The sequence below is a fragment of the Ursus americanus genome, chromosome 21 (genome assembly GCF_024610735.1).
Source record: "Ursus americanus isolate L20-20 chromosome 21, mUrsAme1.1.p, whole genome shotgun sequence".
Lineage (NCBI taxonomy): Eukaryota > Metazoa > Chordata > Mammalia > Carnivora > Ursidae > Ursus > Ursus americanus.
In genome coordinates this window covers 4363408-4386381 of record NC_142147.1, presented here as the reverse complement: position 1 = coordinate 4386381, position 22974 = coordinate 4363408, and the positions used below count along the sequence as shown (strand labels likewise).

At 44.0% G+C, this 22974-nt stretch overlaps 1 long non-coding RNA gene across 6 annotated transcripts in view; it reads right to left on the bottom strand.

The window, feature by feature from the left end:
* The window catches only part of LOC123776625 (uncharacterized), a 50267-nt gene that overhangs the window by 24871 nt on the left and 2422 nt on the right, over positions 1-22974 (bottom strand). For 4 of the 6 annotated variants that reach the window (XR_015728002.1, XR_015728000.1, XR_015727999.1 and 1 more), the window contains exon 3: positions 12105-12199. This is a non-coding gene — a long non-coding RNA (uncharacterized LOC123776625). Of the gene's footprint in view, positions 1-4206; positions 8523-12104; positions 12200-22974 lie in introns of those variants that run through there. The other 2 variants (XR_015728001.1, XR_006775423.2) reach the window with 2 other exon arrangements.

Sequence of the window (22974 nt, the reverse complement as noted above, 5' to 3'; positions counted from 1 at the left end):
AGAGGATCAGGGCTGGCCGACACCCAGTCTGTAACCCAGACTGGCTCAACCTCGGCAACGAGATAGGGGTGGAAGATTTGCCAAACCATGCCTGCTCGTAAAACCCCAAGCACGCTTGCCCACTTACCTGCTCTCTTTCCAGTTAGTACAAGCCCTCCAACTTTGTTCTTTCTTTCCAAATCATTTTAGCTACACCAGGACCTTTTCACTTACATATACATTTTTTAATTAACATGTCAGTTTCTACAAAAAAACATCCAGGATTTTGACTGAGATTATGTGAAATCTATAGATCAAGTTGAAGAGAACTGACATCTTAACAATATTGAGTCTTCTGATCCATGAACACGGTGTATGTCTCCTCGTTTACGTGAGTCTTTAATTTCTCTCAGCAGTGTCTTGTAGGTTTCAATCTACAGAACTCGCATATCTTTTGCCAAACTTATCTGTAGGTAGTTCAACCTTTTGATGGTATCATAACTTACATTATTTTGAATTTAAATTTCTCATCACTGCTACTATAAGGAAGTGTAATGTGTTTGGCCATATTGATCTTTTTCTTGCAACCTTACTAAACTCACTTATAAGTTCCATAGCTGTTTTTTTGTAGATTGCTTATAATTTCCTACATAGGTAGATGCTGTCAACAAATTAATATGTTTAGCTTCTTCCCTTCCTAACTGTATGCCGGCCTGTTTTGTTTTGTTTTTTCTTTTCATGCCTTATTGCACCAACTACCACCTCCACCATGGAAGTGAATAGAAGTGGTAAGAACGGACATACCTGTCTTGTTATTGGTCTTTTGAAATAGTATTTTCTCTTTCACCATTAAGTATGCTGTTAGCAGGTTTTTCACAGAAACTCTGTATCAGGTTGACAAAATTGTGTTCTATTCTTAGTTCACCATGTATTTTTACCATGTTTACTATTTTTAACCAATTTTTACATGGTTGAATGTTGCATTATTGTCAAATTATTTTCTACATTTATTGAGATGATCATGTGATTTTCCTTTTTAGTCTGTTAAAAATGACACTGATTTATTTTCAAGTGTTAAACTGTGCTTATGTTCCTAGAACAAACTCCACTTGGTTGTGATGTATTCTTTGTGTTTTGTTGGATTCAATTTGCGAAAATCTTGTTAAGAATGTTTGCATCTAGGTTCATGAGAAATCTTAATTTGCAGTCCTCTTTTCTTATAGTGTGTTTTCTGGTTTTGCAATTACAGGTAATGCTGGCCTCACAGAATAAATTAGGAACTCCTCCCTCATCTTCAAGTTTCTAGAAGAGTTTGGATTGAATTGACATGTTTTTCTTTAAATGATTGGCAGACTTCTACACTAAAGCCACCAGGGCATGGAGGGTTCTTTTATGGGAAGCTTGTTGTTGTTTGTTTGTTGTGTTTTATTTTTTGTAGGCTCGACACCCAACTAACGACCCAAAGATCAAGAGTCACATGTTCTATTGACTGAACCAGCCAGGTGCCCCTGTGGGAAGGTTTTTAACTAGACTTTTAATTTCCTTAATGGATTTCGGGCTATTTGGGTTATCTACTTTTTTTCATGAGTAAGCTTTACTAATTTGTGTCTTTCAAGAAATCTGTCCATTTTCTCTAAATTGTGGAGTAATGATTATTTTTCCTGATGCCCTCTGTATTACAAGATTTTTCCACTTTTGCTGTTGGGGACATGACTTATTCCAGCCCTGTATGAGTTCAGAGGTTTTTCTACCTGCTTCTTTCTAGCGGTTCTTTCAGTTGCCTCAAGTAGTTTCCTCACATGCAGGCACTGACTGATACTCAGCTGAAGACGTGAGTGGAACCTGAGGACTCCAGAGTGTTCTCTCTCTTTCTCCTCCCTCCCTTCCTATCTCTCTTTCTTCACCCCCCTCTGGTAGTCTGCTACTTTGGCCTCCCTAAATCCTCCACTCAGTCTCCTCATCTTGAGTAAACCACTGGGCTCTGTGTGGACTTCCCTCTCCCTGGAAACTCACTCACCTCATGGAAGAGGTTGGGACCAGAGATAAATATCTGGGAGCAAGGACACAGAGCTAGTAAATAAAACCATAAGTACAACTGGAGAGCCTGTAGTGGAGGAAGGACAGTATCTTAAATATAAAACCCATAGGGGCAGGGTATGCACAAAAGAGACTATGATGTAGGAGAAGAAAGATGTAAGTAGAAAGAAGCTCATCAGAGATGAAGTTATAGAACCTAGACTTTGGAGAGTTTCAAGGAACTGAAGGGCTCCAAGTGTCCTTGCCCCAGAGGTGCTGGGCATCAATGTCAGAAGGGCTTACACAGGCACAATGCCACCCATGCCATGAGTACATCCTGTGCTGTGACTTTGCATATGCTTGTTTCACTGGTTTTGCCAATATGAAAAACTTGTCCCCTTTACCAGAGAAGACTAAAGTAGGGGTGAGTGAATGAGACGGGCAGAAGTGGTACAAGCCATACTTTCAAGAAGCTTGGCTGAAAAGGGAAGGAGATTAGTAGCTAGGGGAAGGCAGGACCAAGGTGTTGGGAGTGGAGGGGACACTTTCTGCTCAGTATCCAATCTTCAATCTGTGCATAGTCTGAGGAAGAAAAGGCAGCGGACAGGTAGAGCCTGAGATAAGGAAGAATGAGGATAATTGATGGAGCAAGATCCCAGGAGTTGGGAAGTGGGAAGGGTTTGGCCCTGTGCAGGAGGGAAGAATGAATGCCAAAGCAGGACAATTGCAGCTTAGAGAGAGAGCAAGTCTACAACCCATGTACTGCTCTCCCTGTTTACCAAGAGAGGCTGACAACACATGGGCAGTTCACATGTCAGCCTATGACAGCCTAAAAACAAGCCTCAGATTTGTTTTCTAGCAGCCCAAAATTGCAACTCTGAGACTTATTCCCTGCAGCAGCGGCAGTAAGTCCCACCAACGCACTGAGATAGTGGGCATCTGCACGTGGTGCTCAAGGCCACAGTTTAGGACTGCCTTGGGTCACCCAAATGGTGTGACATAGACAAGACATTCAAGAAATCCATTCTGCATAGTATCTATACTGAAGCATTAAGTTCCACATAGGAGAGATACAACCACCTGATTTCTACAATGCAGAAATGTATCATATTGATAGAACATGGCAACCCAAACTAGTTGAAGCCAAAAGAGAATTTATGGGGCTGGACTTGGCTGCAACTCAGTCCAGAGCACTCCCAGGTTACCTGATGCACAGGCAGCTGCATGTGCTAAGCTAATGGCAGCAAGTTCACCAGCTGAACAAAAGTTCTGGAGTTAACTCCTGGTTCTAACTGATCCGGACTGAATGATATGCTCATCTGGAACCAATTGTCAGGGCCAGAGGGACTCAATGTGCTGACTGGGTGATCCCAGGATGGCCTGACCTTTGCTGAATGCACATGGGCTAAAAATGAAGAACAGTCACCTTATTCCTGGGGGGTGGTTGGGGGGGGGAATGCATGCCGGGAGGCACAAACGACTAGTGTTCCTACAAGAATTACTTCAAGGCATCAGCTCTGGGCGGGACTGGTCCAGGAATGGAAAATGGACACAAAGAGCCATGGCCTATGTGTGCATCTCTGATGGAATGTAACCCTACATAGTGTGTACGAGAAGGAGAGAGAGAGTAAGCCACAAGCTGGGAAAATGAAAACCTCATTCGAGAAGCACTGCATCTTTCAGATGGTGCAACAGGTATGCTTAGAAAACAGTGTTCATTAGCTTCTCCTTGACCTTTGAGCTTGCTGCCCCTTCAATTTTCCTTCAAATGAACCCATAATTCCATCTCAAGAATTGACTGGAACTAATTCCTTCATTAAATAAGCTTCATTTGGGGGCTGACTACCTTGAGTCCTGGAAGAAAACACATCTTACTTTTGCGGAGACCAATCTAGGTCAGCAGTGCAAAAGCTTCTTTTTGAGAGAGGTGAACCACCAGCCCTTGGATGAAGGGCTGAGGAAGCTTTTGTACTGAAGGTGCAAAGTGGAGAAAAGAGAGCAATGGCATAAGAGCCAGTTGAGAGGGCAAGCAGAGTGCACACATACCTGCTGCTTGTCTCACTGCCCAGCCGGGAAAATTCTTTGAAACAGAGGCGTGTCTGTGATCACAAGCAGGCACGAGCAGTATCTCCAGAGCAGACGCAGAGCCACCACTGTTGCCTGTAGCCTGAGGCAGGGGTTCGCTCCAGTGGTCCCCGAAGAGCCTGTCAGTTTGTTCAGGAGTGAGAACAGACACAGGGACATTTGGGACCTTTGTTCTCCACTTGTGGGTCCCTTTGCTAGCAGCAGACAACCCTGGTAGCCAGCCTCCAAAATGGTCCCCAGTGATCCCTGTCTTCTGGTATTGTTTCTCCCACATTGAGGAGCAGTGGACATGATGATGTCTCTGGAGGGTAGATCATAAAAGATACCGTAGCTCTCACTTGCTTTCTCACTGACTCTGGGAGAAGCCAGCTACTATTTTGTGAAGATGCTCAAACAGCCCAGTGGAAAGACACACACAGCAAGGAATCAAGGTCCTCTGACCACATCCATGTGGACAAGCCATTCTTGGGAGCAGACCCTCCGGCCCAAGTCAGTCCTTCAACGGACTGATGTCTGGACTGCAAGATGAGGAACTCAGTGAAGCCAGAAGTCCTCAGTTAACCCACTCCCAAATTCCTGACCCACAGAAACTGAGGTAATAAATATTCTCACAAGAGTCAGTTTTGGGGTTATCTGTTATGCAGTAAAATAAATATTATAGCTCCACTTCCAGATGCAGGCAAACAAGTCTTGTCTCCTGGTTATCTGTCTAATATTTGCAGGACTTGCTCTCACTCAGTGCCATGATCCCATCCTTCTGGACAGAATCTTCCAGAGGGCAGGGACCAGGTTGTCATTAATGTCCACTTCCTATGCTCCTAATTTCCCCCCACATACTATAAATGCTCAATACACATTTCCCAGATTAACTTGAATTTCTGTCTTCTGTAGGGGAGAAAACTTGTGAACACAGAAGTGTTTCCTTCTCCCAGAAATTACCTTCCATAATTCAAAATGAGAAAATGCAGCTCTTTAATTAACAGAAAACATCTAAACCCAGACCTCAACAAAGTTGGTATATTGTAGAGGCTGCTTCTCGCGGAGATTATAGCTACTTGCAAAGGAGTCCACAGGTCAATACAATTTCAGAGAATTGTGTCCAGCAGGCGACCTCCATGTCCGAGAGAGGACCTCACTGCAGCACAGATCAGCGGCATGTGTCTGCTTGGCCAGCACCATCCCTGGTGAGTCACAGCGTCAAACAGCCCACCCACTGGGGAGGACTTAACGTGTGCCCAATACCATCTTGTCACTCTGCCAAGGGGTCCAACACAGAGCCCCATCCCCGGGGGTAGGAGGGCTTTCAGTTGGCTAGGGCAGGAAACGTGCCCATGGAAAGATGAGCCACACCCACATCTGAATTTGCCTAGGATCCAGCAGAGTGGCAATGACGGTAGGTGGTCTTCAGAAACCAAGGAGGGGCTCTTCACTCTGGAAAGTGTGCCACGCCCTGTGCTCCTTGTCAAGGAATGCATGGTCTTACATAGACAGCTTGCCAGGGAGGGCCTGCTAACCCAGCCCAGAGACAGTGCACTCAGGCTGAGCCCTAAAGGATGAGCAAGAAGCATCTGGGGGGAAGAAAGCATCACGAACAAGCAGCCTCATGAGGCAGGGAGAAGAGCAGCTTGTCATGACTGAGCATGTGATGTGAGGCAGGGGTGAGGACAGATACGGTGGGACATGGGTTGTGGAGATGTTGGGAGACAGTTCTTCATGGAACTGTCACATTTCTGCATATCTCATGAGCAAAGGCACTGGTGGCCTTTTTTCTGGACTATCTTTTCAAGGATGTTTGTACAGTGAACTGCCTTGAAAGACAGAGATTTGCTCTCCCTCTGGAGTGAAAGGCAGGTATGCTGACTCCCCACTACAAAAAGTTCAGGAGGCCCTAGGATTCCTCTCCTGTGAAAGCTGAGTTGAACCAGTACAGGAAAATGCTGATTATGGGCCACCATTACTGCTGTGAGAACGGAGTCCTTGGCCTCTGACCCAGGACTCGTGTGTGTTCTACCAGCATCCATGAAACTGGCAGACCAACTTGTGAACGGGAAAATAGGGTACAGTTCCTGACAGGGGGCCCCTGAATTCCAGGTTCTATACTGCCGGTTCTTGAGAAGCAAAATTACATATGTCTTTAGCCATCAAGGAATGCTATTGGGAGCATAGCAGGGTGTTCAGATACAGGGCCATTTATTGGGTTGTTTTGTGTTTTTCTCAAGACATACAGAAATCTCTTAAGGACAAAGTTAAATTCTTCTGATCTTTTTTTCTTAGCAGGAGTTAAGTAAGAGGCAACAGGGTAGAAGGGGGAGGATACCTGGAGCATCCCACCAAAATTAGAAAAGTTCCCGAGACTGTGAGTCCACTGAAGTCACCAGGACTGCTGCCTGGAGGAGGTAACCAAACTTGTCCACCACCTGTAACAAAAACCTACTGACACAGATCATCAGACCCCTCTACAGATACAGCAGTCTCAACCTCCCTGGGCATTGTTTAGTCTGCCCAGGCTGCCAGAACAATAAAATCCCACAGACTGGGCGACTTACACAACTGAAATTTATCTTCTCACAGTCTGGAGGCTGGAAGTCCAACTTCAGGGGGCCAGCATTGAGGCTTCTGGGGAGAACCCTCCTCCCTGCTTGAAGATGGCTGCCTTTGCACTGTGTCATCACATGGTAGAAAGAGAGGGAGCAAGCTCTCTGGTGTCCCTTCTTATAAGGCACTAATCCCATCATGAGAGCCCCATCCTTCTGACCTCACCCAAACCTGATTACTTCCCAAAAGTGCCATTTCTAAATACCATGACACTGGGGATTATAGCTTCCACATACGAATTTTGGGTGGGGGGGAACACAATTTAGCCCATAGCAGACAGTCTGGAGTCTTGACCCCCAAGAGCTCCCAATACACACAACACCCACTAATTTATGATACAACACTCAGGGACCACTCAAGTCCTCAAGCCAAGAGAAACTTGAACACCAACTAGTCCAGCCTCTTGCCACTGAGTGAGGAATAGCAACAGTATCTAGAGTAGGTGGCTGGTTAAATTAAAAAATTTTTTAGAGGGGCGCCTGGGTGGCACAGCGATTAAGCACCTACCTTCGGCTCAGGGCGTGATCCCGGCATTATGGGATCGAGCCCCACATCAGGCTCCTCTGCTATGAGCCTGCTTCTTCCTCTCCCACTCCCCCTGCTTGTGTTCCCTCTCTCGCTGGCTGTCTCTATCTCTGTCAAATAAATAAATAAAATCTTTAAAAAAAAAATTTTTTTAGAATCTCAAGGAAGCAGGTATCCTCCTTATTCCCCTCAACAACCCAATGTACCCTGATGGTCAAATTGGTCAAATCATCTGACAATATTCTCCGGATTTCATTTAAACCTAATTTCTTGACCTTTGGTTCCATTAAAATGGCACTTGGTTATTCTAACAATAATTTTTGCTGAAAACCACCCGAATTGCTTTTAACTCAAATGGACAGTTGCAAAACGGAAATGTTAAGGTGCCCCAAGCCCAAGAATCATAAAACATTCTGCATTACAATTCAATGTCAGGCGAGTGCCATTAGGATGTCACAGGTAAAGAGATTTCACAGGTAAGGAATCTCTCCTGTTCAGTGCCTGAGAATCCAGACTAGACTAGAGTCTCTGACTCAACTGGGCCTTCCTCCTGTGGCGGCTCCTTCTCTCCTGCATCGCCTCGTCCATCACAGGCCAATGCAGTCACTCTGCAGCAGACGCTCTTGGATTCTAGACTGCCAGAACCCGGGAGCCAATGCTTCTCTGATCTATTTCCCGGCCAGCTGTCCAAAAACTCTGCACCTTGTCTCACACCATATGCATTTCTCATGAAGGTGACAATACTCAGGCCCGCCTTCAGAAGACCAACACACACACAAAAGTCATTTAAAAAGGCAATATCTTACACTCTGACTCTAGAAGCCTTCGCTGGTGGATGATTTCTGGCTTTCTCTGCATTTCACACAGTGAATTGTCATCCCTCAACATAAAGTTTTCCCCCAATGGTGACAAGACATGGGGTTTAGGAAAGAAAATGTATGCTGGAGGGGAAGGAGGGGGAGGCTCATATCCGCAGTAAGAGGAGCAGGGGCTGCTCCGAGCTCGGTCATTTTTCCTTCTCAGAAAGGATACCCAGGGAGCATCAGGTAGTATTTGTGTTAGAGAACTGGGACAGCTCTAAACCCCATCTACCAGGTACAACTTCCCATTTTGTTAGAGGTTAGGAAAATCAAATTTCCTGGTTGCCTTTTGAGGGTGTGGCTGTCCTGGGTCTCATCCAGTAACACATCACACAGCTTTATCCCTTCCAGTTAGCGCCCGATGCAGGAACTGATGTACTAAAAATCCACTTCATTGATCTTCATCTGAGAATATGGTTAGCAAGGTATAACTTCTTCTGATCAATGCTACTGATCAATTACCTAATGAAAGAAAAATAAAGGAGGGGCCTCCTTGGCATCAGAATGAATGTATATACGTCCAAAGCAGCACACCTATAACTAACTCAGGACTGATTCTCTGTTCAGGACTCTGCATTAATAACAGATAACTTCCATGCACAATGAAAGATGTGTGCTCTGTGTTTCAAGGAAAGCATGTGTGTCTCCAAGAGGGAGGGGAAATCACCTCCTAAGGCAATCAGCCTCTGGGCAAACGGAACTCAGTGCCTGGCATAGCTAGGTGAAGCAAAGTAGCTCAATTTACAGAAGAGGGGGCACAGGAGGGCTCCTCACACCTGCCCCTCTAGTGGTCTTTGCATACAGCTTTATCAAGGTCCTCAGTGGAAGGAAGGCCAGGAAATAATAAAGAAGGAAAACATACTACTTCTCCTCAGTTATAGCCAACCAAGATAAGTCAAGCTCTCAGGCCTGTGCCCCGTCAGATGAAATTCTAAGTCCAGGTTTTCATTGTGGAGGCAAAAGGGTGACATGAGCCAAGTCACTTTTTATCTCCTCCCTTGTCCCCACCCCTCATCCCCACCCTGACTCCTTAGACCAGGCTCAACTGCCAGGTGAAGGGTTCACTGTCACATGGCAGAGTTTCTTTACTACCCTCAAGTAGTGTTTATATTTCAAAATAAACCTCTGGAGAAAGCAATGCTCCCCCTGAAGGAATGACTCGCCATTGGCATTCCAAGCACCCTGGTTCCTGGAGCAGGAGCATGCCTGTTACTATGGGGTGGGGGTGGGGGACAGGGGTGCTTTATGGTGCCCCTGGATTCACACAGCTCAGGAAGTAACCTCTTCTGCCTGAGCATGAGCCAGCCCTCTCCGTGCCTCTCAGTGGACTGCAGACAGGCAGTCACTCATGCGTCCCTTCACAGATGCTCTATGCATGTCCGTGGGGCTCCCGCGCTGCGGGTCCCAGGATTCCCACAGGCAGCCTGGAATAACAAGGGGCAGCACCCCATTCTCCTGCCCTCGCCACCTTCCATCTGCCCTCCACAAGCACTTGCTGTCCCTTGATAAGGAGGAGGGAAAACTACAATCAAGTGCTTCCTAACCCAGATGTCACGAATAAATGTCACCAGTTAGTGTCCAACGTCAAAATAATAAATAAATAAATAAATAAATAAATAAATAAATAAATAAATCTATCTTAATCTGCAGTTTTGCTAAATAGCTTCAGCTCCCTTTGTCTTGATTTCTACCTCCATGTACACAGAAAAGGACACTTGTCTCATGAAATTCATGAGCTCATGTCTATATATCACTGGCCCATATTGTATTATTTACTCTGTGGGTAGGAGTGTCTCTCTCCATGGTAATAACAAGGTCACTGGGCAGAAAATCATTTCACAGTAAAAGGAAAAAGGGCACTTCCAAAAGCAAACAAAGCCCACCACAGCGGAAATTCCCTCACCTCCTCTAAGCAGCCCCGTCCAGAACCCGCTGCAACCTACCCGCAATCCAGCCAGCGGAACCGCTCCTCCCCTCTCCCTCCACCTCACTGATGCACCACCAATTTCTGAATGTCAGCCACAATCACGCCTCCTCCCCAGGGTCTCATCGTTCCTCTCTTCTTTTAACCTCCATCTTGTTTAAACCACTTAACTCGGTCATCATCCATTCTGGCAGGGAAAGCGTAAATCAAAATCAAGTTCCATTGTTTAGAGAGAAATAACCCCATCTCCTGGATGGTCGTGGGTTTAGTACCCAGGGCTGCAATTCTTTGAAGTGGATGGTAAACTGGGGTTTTGACAGGCTGGGAGGAAAACAACTCCAAGACTCTGGGGGAGGCCGCCAGCCACCGATTCAATCCTTGTGTTAGGCTGCCATCTTGTGACATACTGGGATATGCAGCTGAGGACCCAAGGCGGCATTTATGTCTAACATTGTAAAACCTTCCCCCTCCCCAAAATGTAAACCAATAGATAATAAATGCCAGTATAACCTCTCTTAGCCTAAATGGCTGAATATTAAAGTCAGTTCTTCTTCAGGCATCAAGGAGCCTCATTATATAGGAAAACAGATTACACAGCGGACTCAAACTTTGTCAGAAATCTAAAGTGTGTCCTGACATTGGCCCCTCAGACCACCTCCCCTCTCATGGTCTCCTCACCACCCAACCCTGTGTCAGATGGGCTGGGCCTTCTTCTTGCCTATGAGCCAGGTGTGTGGGCTTCCCTCATGGCCATTAGTGCTCCAAAAGCAAAGACCAACAGGGCGTCCAGGAGTGTGCTAGAGATGGATCTGCCATCAACACCCTCAGAGCTCCCGGGTGTCCCCACTGAGTCCAGGGGACCATGTCAAATAGAGGAGCCCCTCCAAGCTCACGAAGAGGGCTGCTGTCCCCAGCCAGGCCCTGAGTGCTCTGCAGGCCAGCACCTGGGATAAAGTGGACCCGGTCCTCTCTGTTACTTCACTGACAAGCGGGAACAGACCCTCATTAACGAGGTCTGACTTGGCTACTGCGAATACAGAAAATGACTGGGAGTCCAGCCTAGCCCTGGAGCTATTCTCCAGCTGGCAAGCTGCACATCCCAGCTCTCCAGATGCCTCAGGCTCTGGGACGCGGCCCTCGGGGCCCAGAGCTCACAGAGAACCTTTCCCAGGATATGACCCCTCTCCAGTAGGGCAGTGGAGGCCTCAGGCGGGCGGCTAAGAGTCCCCAGGGCACCTCTCATTTAATAAGCAAGACACAGGGGCCCAGAGAGTGCTCAGCGAATAAATATCTGTTTATCAGATGATTAAAAAGGAAAGTGTGTGTGGTCTGGGGATATAGTCTCAGTAGTTATAAAAAGGTTAACTTTGCACATGTAGGCTGCTGCCATCACAGGAAACACTGAAAGCATTTTTCAGCTATAGAATTTCTCTGCTGAAATTCCTCCCTTTTTACCCATTTTGTCCCTCTTTTCCTCTAAGTGATTCGATGTACTTACAATAGTAGTTTTTATTGAAGTATACTTGACATACAATATGATACTAGTTTCAGGTGTACAACATGTGACTCGACAATTCCATACGTCACAAAATGCTCACCGTGATAAGCACAGTCACCATCTTTACCATACAAAATTATTACATTATTGGTTATATTTCCTACTCTGTACTTTCCATCCTCGTGACTTATTCATTTTATAACTGGAAGTTTGTAACTCTTAATTCCTTCACCTATTTTGCCCATCCCCTCCCATCCCCTTCCCTCTGGCAACCACCAGTTTGTTCTCTGTATTTAAGAGTCTAATTCTGGGGGCGCCTGGGTGGCACAGCGGTTAAGCGTCTGCCTTCGGCTCAGGGCGTGATCCCGGCGTTATGGGATCAAGCCCCACATCAGGCTCCTCCGCTATGAGCCTGCTTCTTCCTCTCCCACTCCCCCTGACTGTGTTCCCTCTCTCGCCGGCTGTCTCTATCTCTGTCAAATAAATAAATAAAATCTTTAAAAAAAAAAAAAAGAGTCTAATTCTGGGTTTTTTTTTTCTTTGTTTGCTTTGTTTTTTAGATTCTACACATAAGTGAAATCCTACCATATTTGTCTTTTTCTGTTTGATTTTTTTCACTCACCCTTGTACCCTCTGGATCCATACGTGTTGTTCAGAAAGATAAGACTTCACCGTGTTTTACAGCTGAGTAGTACTCCATTGTAGACACAGTTGATCCTTGAACAACACAGATTTGAACTTCATGAGTTCATTTATATACGGATTTTTTTAATAAATACAATAGAATATCATAAATGTATTTTCTATTCCTTAATTTTTTTTATTTCCTATATTCAATTAGCCAACACATAGGACATCATTAGTTTCAGATGTAGTGTTCAACACTTCATTACTTGCATATAACACCCAGTGCTCACCACATCACGTGCCCTCCTTACTACCCATCACCCAGTTACCCCATCTCCCACCCCCTCCCTTCTGTAACACTCAGTTTGTTTCCTGGAGTCCAGAGTCTCTCATGGTTTGTCTCCCTCTCTGATTTACTTGCATTCAGTTTTACCGCCCTTCCCCTGTGGTCCTCTGCACTATTCCTTATGTTCCACAGATGAGTGAAACCATATGATAACTGTCTTTCTCTGCTCGATTTATTTCACAAGCATAATACCCTCCAGTTCCATCCAGTCAATGTAAATGGTAGCTATTCATCCTTTCTGGTGGCTGAGTAATATTCCATTGTATGTATGAACCACATCTTCTTTATCCAGTCATCTGTTGAAGGATCTCCACTGCTTCCACAGTTTAGCTATTGTGGACATTGCTGCTAGGAATATTGGGGTGCATGTGTCCCTTCTTTTCAGTACATCTGTATCCTTGGGGTAAATACCTAGCACTGCAATTGCTGGGGTGTAGGGTAGCTCTATTTTTTTAACATATTGAGGAACCTCCATACTGTTTTCCAGAGTGGCTATACCAGTTTGCATTCCCACCAACAGTGTAAGAGGGTTCCCCTTTCTCCACATCCTCGCCAACATTTGTTGTTTCCTGCCTTAAGTTTAGCCATTCTAACTGGTGTGAGGAGGTATCTCATTGTGGTTTTGATTTGCATTTCCCTGATGGCAAGTAATGTGGAGCATTTTGTCATGTGTTTGTTGGACCCTTGTCTGTCTTCATTGGAAAAGCGTCTGTTCATGTCTTCTGCCCATTTCTTGACTTGATTATTTGTTCTTTTGGTGTTGAGTTTGATAAGTTCTTTATAGATTTTGGGCACTAGCCCTTTATCTGATAAGGCATTTGAAAATATTTTCTCTCATTCTGTCAATTGTCTTTTGGTTTTGTTGACTGTTTCCTCTGCTGTGCAAATCTTTTTATCTGGATGAAGTTCCAATAGTTCTTTTTTGCTTTTGTTTCCCTTGCCTTTGGAGACGTGTCTAGCAAGAAGTTACTGAGGCCAAGGTTAAAGAGGTTGCTTCCTGTGTTCTCCTCTAGGATTTTGATGGATTCCTGTCTCACATTTAGGGCTTTCATTCACCTTGGGTTTATCTCTGTGTATGGTGTAAGAGAATGGTCGAGTTTCACTCTTCTGCATGTGGCTGTCCAACTTTCCCAGCACCAATTATTGAAGAGACTGTCTTTTTTTCATTGGATTTTCTTTTCTGCTTCACCAAAGATTAATTGACCATAGAGCTGAAGGTCCATTTCTGGAGTCTCTACTGTGTTCCATTGATCTATGTGTCTGTTTTGGTGCCAGTACCATGTTGTCTTGATGATCACAGATTTGTAATAGAGCTTGAACTCAGGCATTGTGATGCCACCAGCTTTGGTTTTCTTTTTCAACATTCCCCTGGTGATTTGGGGTCTTTTCTGGCTCCATACAAATTTTAGGATGGTTTGTTCCAGCTCTGTGAAAAATGTTGGTGGTATTTTGATGGGGATTGCATCAAATGTGTAGACTGCTCTGGACAGCACAGACATTTTAACAATGTTTACTTTTCCAATCCATGAACATTGAATGTTTTTCCATTTCTCTGTGTCTCCCTCAATTTATTTCATAAGTGTTCTGTAGTTTCTGGAGTACAGATCCTTTACCACTTTGATTGGGTTTATTTCTACATATCTTATGGTTTTCGGTGCAATTGTAAATGGGATCAATTCCTTGATTTCTCTTTCTTTAGTCACATTGTTTATGCATAGAAATGCAACTGATTTCTCTGCATTGATTTTGTATCCTGCCATGTTGCTGAATTGCTGTATGAGTTCTAGCAGTTTGGGGGTGGAGTCCTTTGGGTTTTCCACATAAAGTATCATGTCATCTGTGAGGAGAGAGTTTGACTTCATCTTTGCCAATTTGAATGCCTTTTATTTCTTTTTGTTGTCTGATTGCTGATGCTAGGACTTCTAGTACTATGTTGAACTATAGTGGTGAGAGTGGCATTCTGTCATGTTCCTGACCTTAAGGAAAAGATCTAAGTTTTTCCCATTGAGAATGTTATTCACGGTGGGCTATTCATAATTATGGCTTTTATGATATTGAGGTATGTTCCCTCTAGCCCTATACTTTGAAGAGTTTTTATCAAGAAAAGATGCTGTATTTTGTTAAATGCTTTTTCTGCACCGAGAGGATCATATTGTTCTTGTTTTTTCTTATATTAATGTGCTCTATCACACTGATTGATTGTGAATGTTGAACCACTTTTGCATCCCAGGAATAAATCTCACTTGGGTCTAGTGAATAATCCTTTTAATGTACCGTTTGTTCCTACTGGCTAGGATCTTGGTGAATATTTTGGCAGCCATGGTCATCAGGAATATTGGTGTGTAATTCTCCTTTTTGATGGGGTCTTTGGTTTTGGGATCAAGGTAATGCTGGCCTCATAGAATGAGTTTGGACATTTTTCTTCCACTTCTATTTTTTGAAACAGCATCAGTAAAACAGTATTATTTCTCTTTTAAATGTTTGGTAGAATTCCCCTGTGAAGCCATCTGGCCCTGGACTTGCTTTTTAGGGAGTTTTTGATTACTGCTTCAATTTCCTTGCCATTTATTCATCTGTTCAGATTTTCTACCTCTTCTTGTTTCAATCTTGGTAGTTTATAAATTCCCAGGAATGCATCCATTTCTTCCAGATTGCCGAATCTGTTGGCATACAGTTACTGATAATATGTTCTAACAATTGTCTGTATTTCCTTGGTATTGGTCGTGCTCTCTCCCTTTTCATTCATGATTTTATTATTAATTTGGGTCCTTTCTGTTTTCTCTTGGATAAGTATGGCCAGATGTTTATCAATCTTATTCTTTCAAAGAACCAGCTTCTCATTTCATTGATCTGTTCTACTGTTTCTTTGGTTGGATTCTATTCCATTGATTTCTGCTCTAATCATTATTTCTCTTCTCCTGCTTGGTTTAGGCTTTATTTGCTTTCTTTCTCCAGGTCCTTTAGGTGTAAGATTAGTTTGTGTATTTGTGATTTTTCTAATTTTTTGAGAGAGGCTTGGATTGCTATGTACTTCCCTCTTAGGATGGCCTTTGCTGTATCCCATATGTTTTGGACTGATGTGTTTTCATTCTCATTAGTTTGCATGGATTGTTTACATTCTTCTTTAATTTCCTGGATGACCCATTCATTCTTTAGCAGCATGTTCTTTAACCTCCAAGTGTTCAAGTTCCTTCCAAATTTCTTCTTGCAATTGAGTTCTCGTTTCAAAGCATTGTGGTCTGAAAACATGCAGGGAATAATCTCAATCTTTTGTTATCGGTTGAGACCTGATTTGTGACCCAGTACGTGATCTATTCTGGAGAAAGTTCCATGTGCACTTGAGAAGAATGAGTATTCTGTTGATTTAGGATGGAATATTCTTTATATATCTGTGAAGTCCATCTGGTTCAATGTGTCATTCAAAGCCCTTGTTTCTTTGTTGATCTACTTAGATGACATGTCCATTGCTGTGAGTGGGGTGTTAAAGTCCCCTGCTATCATTGTATTATTGTCAATATGTTTCTTTACTTTGGTTATTAATTGGTTTATATAATTGGTTGTTCCCACATTGGGGGCATAGATATTTACAATTGTTAGATCTTCTTGTTGGATAGACCCTTTAAGTATAATATAGTGCCCCTCTACATCTCTCACTACAGTCTTTTGTTTAAAATCAAATTTGTCTGATGTGAGGATTGCTACCCCAGCTTTCTTTTGTGTGGTAAATTGTTCTCCACCCCCTCACTTTTCAGTCTGGAGGTGTTTTCAGTTCTAAAATAAGTCTCCTATAGATGGCATATGGATGGCTCTTGCTTTTTTATCCAATCTGATACCCTGTCTTTTGGTTGAAGCATTCAGCCCATTTACATTCAAAGGAACTATTGAAAGATATGAATTTGTTGTCATTGTATTGCCTGTAAAGTCCCTGTTTCTGTAGATTGTCTCTGTTACTGTCTGGTCTATGTTACTCTTGGTGTCTCTCTTTGCTTACAGAATCCCCCTTAATATTTCTTGCAGGGCTGGCTTGGTGGTCACATATTCTTTCAGTTTCTCTCTGTCCTGGAACCTCTTTATCTCTCCTTCTGTTCTGAATGACAGACTTGCTGGATAAAGTATTCTTGGCTGCATGTTTTCATTTAGTACCCTGAATATATCTTGCCAGCCCTTTCTGGCCTGCTAGGTCTCTGTGGATAGGTCTGATGTTATTCTGATGTTCCTCCCTCTGTACGTGAGGAATCTCCTCTCCCTGGCTGCTTTCAGGATAGCCTTTTTGGCTCTAAGATTTCCAAGCTTCACTATTATATGTCTGGTGTTGATCTGTTTTTATTGATTTTGGGAAGGGTCCTCTCTGCCTCTTGGACATGAATGCTGGCTTCCTTTGGAAATTCTCAGCCATGATTTGCTCAAATATACCTTCTAGACCCCTCTCTCTCTACCCAACCCCTCTGGGATTCTGCTAATTCTGACATTGTTACATTTGAAGGCACATTAAATTTTCAAAGCTTTTCTTCATGGGCTATTAGTTGTCTTTCTCTCTTTTCTTCAACTTCCTTCCTTTCCGTCAGTCTGTCCTCTAGGTCACTTAGTCTCTCTTCCACCCCTATGACCCTAGCTGTTAGAGCATTCAATTTAGACTGCATCTCATTCATAGCATTTTAAATTTGACCTGTTTGGATCTCATTTCTGCCCTTAGAGATTCCATATTGTCATTTATACTTTTTCAAAGCCTAGCTATTAACATTATAATTGCTTCCTGAACTCTATCTCTGACATCCTATTTATATCCATATTGATTAGCTCTATGGCAGAAGAACATTGCCTCTGGTTATTTCCTTTGCTGTGAGTTCCACCTTCTAGTCATTCTGACCAGGAAAGGATGGGTGAGCTAAAGAACAGAGTCCAACGTAAGCAAATGCACCCTAAAAAATCTAAAGTGGTTGGAAGCCACCACAGAAAAGTGAACAGAGCCAAAATGAAACAAAACAATAAAAAAAAAGGGGGGGTGGGGAGAGAGACTATAATCTCACAGGGTGGAGAAAGCAGGGTGACCCACTCGTTCCTGACTGAATTTTGCTCTGTGTGTTAGAAAACACTACATCCCAAAGTTGCAAAGAAACCAAAACCAAAAGTGAAAAAAGTACTAGAATGAGGCATAAATCTATAAAATGTAGATGTAAAAAAATGAAAGTTAAAAAGTGACTTAAAAACAAAAGTTGGTAAAATAAGAATCTAGTTGAAATGGGAAAAAGGTAAAAAAAAAAATAGAAAATAAATCAATGGAAAATTTTAGACTGATGGATAAACAAGTTTTGAGGAAACACCTGGAGCTCAATATACTATTTAACCCTGGTGCTGGAGTTTTACACTCTTGTGGGATCCATAAGCTTGTCATTCAGGTGAATTCTTCCAGTCTGTCTCTCGGGGAAGGGCCTGCTGTTCTGCTTCTCAGGCGTCTTTGCATGGGTTGAGTTGCCCCACCACTTGTCAGGCGGATGGGCTCAATGTGAGCTGGTTGTCTGTGTGGCGTTTGTTTCCTTTGCGACTTTCCATGCCTCTTCAGAGGGTCAAAGCAAAAATAGCCATGCCTGAATCACTGGCCCAGAGCCACAAGATCCTGGTTCCCCCTCTTCAATAAACCCTCTGGGTCAAACCGTCTCCACTTCTGAGTGCACCAAACTCTGCAAGCTCCTGCAGTTCATGCCCACTGCAATCCTCGCAGGGGGATTCCCAGGGACCCTGGGCGTTAGTCGCTTTGTGCCTTTCCAACTGTGAATGGTTGTGGGCTCATGTATGCACACTGCTCTGCTGCTCCCAGTCACAGATGGGTGCTGCCCTACTGTCCTTTCTGGGGCCATCACCGCCCTGTGAGCTGTTGCCCAGTCATGGACACAGCTGTTTCGTCCCTCCCAGGAGATGGTAAATGGCCCACATGTCCCAGTCCTTCTCAGGGTGCGCAGGCAAAGAGTGGTCTCTCTACCATCCTGGCTTGCGGTTTATGGTGACCAGAGCTGAGAATCCTTCCTGGGCTTGCTGACCATAACCAGTTTCCTCACTCTACTGCCTGGGCACTCTTATCAGTTCAGGCACTCCTGTTCTGTCTGTGTCTCCTGGGATCCTGAGACCACAATAACCCAGCTAGAATTCTACCCTTTTCATCCCCAGAGCCCCTTTCAGAAAGGGATATCTCTCACTGGAGCAGATTACTAAGGGTCCAGATTTTGCACTCCAATGTTGTATCACTTTCCAGAGGCCAGCTTATGGAGGCTCCCTTTCCCTTCCATTTATCTTCTGATATTTCCCCACAGATTCACAACTCCCCACCTCCTACCTTGCAAAAAGCTGTCATTTTTCTGCTTATAGCATTCCAGATATGTTTTCAGACATCTCAAGCTGAATTCATGGGTATTCAGAATGGTTTGATATCCAGCTAAATTCAAGGGAACAGATGAAATGAGGTTCCCTACTCATCTGCCATCCTGCACCCCCCCCCCTCGCCGAGCTTGTCTTTTTATCCATTCAGTCACCTTATGTCTTTAGATTGGAGCCTCTAGTCCATTTAATTATTGATTGGCATGTACTTATTACCATTTTGTTAATTGTTTTATAGTTGTTTTGGAGTTCTTTGTTGTTCTTCTCTTACTCTTTCCTTTGTGGTTTGATGACTTTCTTTAGTGTTAAGTTGGGATTCCTTTCCTTTCTTTTTTTGCTTATCTATTATTGGTTTTGGTTTTTACCATGGGGTTCAAACAGAACATGCTAAGTATATATCAGCCTATATTAAGCTGATATTCACTTAAATTCAAACACATTCTAAAAGCACTACATTTTTATCCCCCACCCCTCCACTGTTTGTTATATTTTACATCTTTGTGTGTGTGTGAATTACTTTATTTTTTTTAGAAATAATTGATTTTACTATTTTGTCTTTTAACCTTCATACCAGCTTTATGATTGATCTACTACCTTTACTCTATGTTTGCTTTTACCAATGAAGTTTATTTCCTTTCATAATGTTCTTATTTCTACATATGGCCTTTCCTTTCTTATGTAAAGAAGTCCCTTTAACATTTCTTGTAAGACTGGTTTAGTGGTTAAACGTCTGTCTAGGAAACTCTCTCTTTTAATTCTGAATGATAACCTTATTGGGTAGAGTATTCCTGGTTGCAGGTTTTTTCCTATCAGCCCTTTGAATATATCCTGCCACTGCTTTATGGATGGCCTACAAAGTTTCTGCTGAAAAATAGCTGAAAGCCTTATGGGGTTTCCCTTGCACATAACTGTTTGCTTTCCTCTTGCTGCTTTTAAGACTATCGCTGTATCATTAATTTTGTCATTTTAATTACTATGTGTCAAGGTGCAGTCCTCGGGTTCATTCTGCTTGAAGCTCTCTGGGATTCCTGGACGTAGATATTTGTTTCATTCCCCAGGTTAGGGAAGTTTTCAGCAATTACTTCCTCAAGTAAGTTTTCTGTCCCTTTCTCTTTCTCTTCTTCTGGGACCCCTCTAATGTGAACGTTAGTAAGCCTGATGTTGTCCCAGGGTCCCCTAACTTAACCTCACTTCTTAAAATTATTTTTTCTTTTTGCTGTTCAGCTTGGGTGCTCTACCCTGTTTTCCAGGTCACTGATCCATTCTTTCCAACCCCATTCTACTATTGATTCCCTTTAGTTTATTTTTCCTTTATTTTATTATTTTAAGATTGTTTATTTATTGAGAGAGGGAGTGCACACAAAGCGGGGGAGGGAGAGGAAGAAGCAGACTCCCTGTTGAGCATGGAGCCACACATGGGGCTTGATCCCTAGACCTTGAGTGACCTGAACTGAAGGCAGACACTTAACTGACTGAGCCGCCCAGGTGCCCTCCCTCTAATATATTTTTCACTTCAGTTACTGTATTCTGTAACTCTGATTGATTTTATTTTATATTGTCTCTCTCTTTGTTGAAGTCCTCACTGAGTTCATCCACTCTTCTCTCAAGTCTGGTGAGATCACTGTGACCATTATTTTGAACTTAGTATCAGGTAGATTGCTTATCTCTGTATCATTTAGTTCTTTTTCTGAAGTTTTATCTTATTCTTTCATTTGGAGCATATTCCTCTGTCTCCTTGTTTTGGTTGACTGTGTTTGTTTCTGTGAATTAAGCAGAACAGCTAACTCTACTAGTTTTGAAGGAGTAGCCATGTGTAGGAATGTCCCCTGTGTAAATTGCATGTACCTGGCAACACTGGCTGACTGGCTGGAGATGGAACAGGAAGGAGCTGGAGGTCTCAGGGTACTTCGTCCAGGGTCTCCCTGGTGAGATGGCTGGGGCTGAGGTAGGCATGGACCAAAAAGTTCCAGGGGCTCTACACCAGAGCCACCCAGGCAGGACAGCTGGAGATGGGGGCGAGCATAGGTCAGGTACTCCTGTGATCCTCCATAGGGCCACACTGGCAGAACATCTGGAGCTAGTATGTGGGCTGGTAGGAGTTCCAAGGTACTCCATACTGGAGCCACCTTGGCAGGACAGCTGAAACTCGAGTAAGCATGGCCCAGGTGGTCCTGGGATGCTCCAGGTTGGCACCACCCTGGCAGTATGACTAGAGCTGGGGTGGTCACAGGCTGGAACACTCCACGCAGGGGGTCCACTGATGGGACCATTGCAGCTGAAACAGGCATGGGCCAGTGGGTGCTCCAGGCCAGAGCCACCCTGGTGGGATGGCTGGAGCTGGGGAGGGCATGGGCAGTCAGGCCGTGGAGGAATGGCTGGAGCCAGTGTGGGCTAGGAGCCAAGGTTCACTGAGGTGGTGGGCCAGCAGGAATGCCTGGGCCCTGCTCCCATCTGTGCTACCAAGACATAGAGGAAACATCAACAATGGTGCTTGCCAGTGCCTCTGACCTCAGAGAGAGTTCCAGAAGTTCCCCCCCAAAATTGGACCTTCTAGTGTTAGTAAATGGGCTTCCTTATAGTCTAGCTGTCCTTTAAATCACTGTTTTTTGTTTTCTGTTCCTTTGCCGTAGATCAGACAAAACTGCACCTGGGTCCCTCAGTGCTGTCTCTCCCTATCACAGTTCATAGTATCAGGAGTGGGGTCCCCAACATTATCACGTCTCCATTTCTCCTGCCACTTTCTATGTGGTCCCTCTATCCTTCGTCATGCAGCAACTGTTCCATCAGCTATCAGGTGCTTCTTCAGGAAGAATTTTTCTACATGTAGGTATAGATCCAGTGTGTGCATGGGAAAAGGTGAGTTCAGGATCGTCCCATGCTGCCACCTAGGACTCCTCCTCCTGTAATAGCGTTGTAAAAGTTTTGAAGTATTATAAAAGTATTTTAAGTATTGTCTTCCAATTCAAACATCTGGGTCATCTATGGTTCTATTCTGGTGACATTTCTTCTCCTGATTATGGGTGACAGTTCCTGCTTCTTTGCATGTCAGAGACACTGCTTTTCAAATTTTAAGCTGCATGTGGTGTATTAAAGAACAGAGACTGAAGGAAACTAAGAGGTAGACCCATCTCTCAGAAAGGTCACACCTTTTCCTGTCAGGCAGCTATGCTGAAGGCCTGACCTCTTCACTAAACTGGATTTTTAAACAGTTTCAGGTCCCCTTCTGGCTTCAAATATCTTGAAAGGGAAGTCTGTCCCGAACCTCCAGCAGGGCTTTGGGACTCAAATAGCACAAAACCCAGGTCTCTTTGCTTTCTGGTCTTACCCCAATTTCAGTTTGGGGTGATTTTATATCAGCTCCTTTCTCCCACCCACTTTCCCATATTTTGGCCCAGAATGGACACATATATATGTTAACACATAGCTCTTAGGCTGCTTCCCCAACACTGAGCACAGATCAGAACAGGTGAGGGGAAGTGTGAGCTGCACGCACACATGCTCCATGAAGCCTGCAGTGATTTCCCTGCAAATCCTTCAAAAGACTCAGCAATGACCCCTTAAATCCAGTGAAGGACATCTCTTAGGACCCCAACGAGCCTCCTCTTCATTCAGATATTCCATCATGAAAAACATAACTGAGTTTCCTCAGTGGGTTCAGCTGAGAAGGAAACTTCTTCAGGGAACTGGAAGAATCTATAATGTTGCATTTTAGACATCTGGGGTCAAGTTAACCTTGAAGAGTGACTTTTGGATTTTGAAAGACTGACAAACCTGGATTTCAGAAACTGATATTTGGCCACACATGCTAAGTGCTGTAGTCCCTGCTGCTTGGAGTTCTAAATGGTTGGCCTTAAACTGACATAGAGCACAGTACTGTCTCTTGACCAGAGGGGCTGGTATGCCTTCCTCCTGTGAGCATCGCTCTTTGATTCTCGTAGCCAGAACACCCAATCGCCCAGCAGGAAAGGGCTTGTCTGGCAGGAATGTCCAGTGTTAGGACGGGAACCTTATTGCCTACTCTCCTCACACTCTGTCACACGGGGAGTCTCCTACAGCACTATTAAGCCTGAGGAATGACTGCTGGTGCCACTGTGTCCACATCCCCCACCACCACCACTCCCAGCTCCCTTGTCAGTCAATGACACATTTG